This window comes from Lepidochelys kempii, chromosome 1, assembly GCF_965140265.1.
Source record: "Lepidochelys kempii isolate rLepKem1 chromosome 1, rLepKem1.hap2, whole genome shotgun sequence".
Taxonomy (NCBI): domain Eukaryota; kingdom Metazoa; phylum Chordata; order Testudines; family Cheloniidae; genus Lepidochelys; species Lepidochelys kempii.
This window is the reverse complement of record NC_133256.1, coordinates 23,758,433-23,760,570: the sequence shown is the minus strand read 5'-3', so window position 1 is coordinate 23,760,570 and position 2,138 is coordinate 23,758,433.

Here is a 2,138-nt window from a genome sequence, read left to right as displayed (position 1 = left end):
AAAGACTGGGAATAGGCAGGAAGAAGGCAAAGAGATTTGGAAAAAATTGAGTTTGTACTTTGTTTTATTATCTTATTCCAAATTTTGTTTTTTGTCTGTATGGTTCTTCTCAAAGGAAGAAAGAAATGTGAAGAAAATTACAAACTGTAAGAAAATGGTAGAAAGAAAAATATCACTTTCCTTTTTAATTTTTTAAATATCATGGGATGCTACCAATTGTGAACCCTAAAGAAGAGCCCCAAAAAGGGATTCCCAGATGAATATACCAATGCCCTATGCATTATAGATTTAAAAATTTGATCCCACTATATTTATAACATCAGTTTCTGGATTTCAATGACGGATCAAGATGTCGATTACAGCTGGTTGAAAAAATGGGTTTTTCTTCAGTGGAAAATGTTGATTTTTTTGGTCTCAAAATCAAAAGTTTATTTTCAGAAATGCAGCTGCAGTGCCTCATGGGAGCTGAAGTTTGGGCACCTTATGCTCCTCTGTGGCCAGACTACATCTCCCATGATCCACCACTGTCTTGCTGAAACACCCAGATATATCATGAGAGTCTGTGGCCATGGTACTTCATGAGAGATGTAGTTCAGCTGGGGAACCGGGTCCAAAGAGGGGAATGTGGGCATGAGGCATCTGAATTATACCTCCCAAGAGGCACCATGTTGGCATTTCCAAATCAAATTTTTTCAGCTTTCGGCCAAAGCCTCCAAATGTTTGGGGTTTTTCACTTTTCAACAAAATGTTGAAACTTCCCATGGAAAGCGGACACATTTCACCAATAAAATAAAATAGTTTAGTCAAAACCCCAATTTTTCTGTCTAAATAATTTTGGTGGAAAATTTTCAACCAGCCCAAATGTAGATTCTTACAGTGCAACAACAGCCCAGAATAATTACTGGATAATTTCAAATGAACAAATAATAACGCTTTCTATGGGTGAAACCTCCCCTTTTGCAGAAGCTGCAGCACACAAAGGGAATTCAGTAGGGCATGTGCCTTGGGTAGGTGTTTAGCAAAAGAATGATTTTTCCCCTGTAAGATACATTTAATGATAGACCAGTCCCAATCAACATCGCATTTTCCTTCAAAATCCTATTCAGTGTAATTGCACAATAACTGGTAGGTTGTATTGATAACTGGAGGCAGGAAGCTTTCTAAAATAAACTATGAATAGGAACATAGGAACTGACACACTTGATCAGACCCAAGGTCCCTCTAATCCAGTATCTGTCTCATAACAGCTAGCACCAGATGCTTCAGAGGAAGGTATAAGAAGCCTGCACTAGGCAGACAAGGGATAATCTGCTCCCACATTAGGTCTCATCCTGGTCTCTAATAATTAGAGAGTGAAGCACAAGGTTTAATATCCTATTGAAAAATTTTATAATGATAATAAATTGGTCTTCTTGTTATTCATATAAATCTCCAATTCCTTTTTGAATGTTGCCAAGCTCTTGGCCTCAGCAACCTCCTGTGGCAATGAGTTCCACAGTATAATTACACATTGTGTGAAAAAAGTATTTCCTTTTATCAGTTTTGAATTTGCCATCTTTTAATTTAATAGTTGATAATACTCCCAAGAGGGTAAACTATTTTCAGATATTTGTAAACAAAATCTGGAGTGGAAGAATGTACAGCTGTAGTCTCTGGGTTTATCAGATCATAAATATGTTATCTTATTAATATTATTTGTATTGTGGTAGCACCTAGGCGCTCCTGTTATGGACCAGGACTGCAAAGTGCCAGCTGCTGTACAAACACAGAATCAAAAAACAATCTGTGCCCTAAAGAGCTTGCTCAATTTGATGACCAAATTCAAATCAACAACTAAATCTTGGCACTTAAACTCATTAGAACAAAAAAAAATTCAGAAAAACTTGTAAAAACTGAAAAAAGACCATTATCAGTAATGTCAAGGACTCAAAGCTATGTTAAGGGGTGGACTAACTAGTTATGCCTCCAGACAGGGGGCATTATGGGATCAGAAAAACATTATGGGATCAGAAACCAAAAAGACCTGGAAACATTTAGAATCTTATATTAAACACAGAAACCATTTCTTCTCTATATCAAACAATAAAAGTGAACAACTCCGATATGCTAAACAATGATATTTTGAATATAGCAACAAA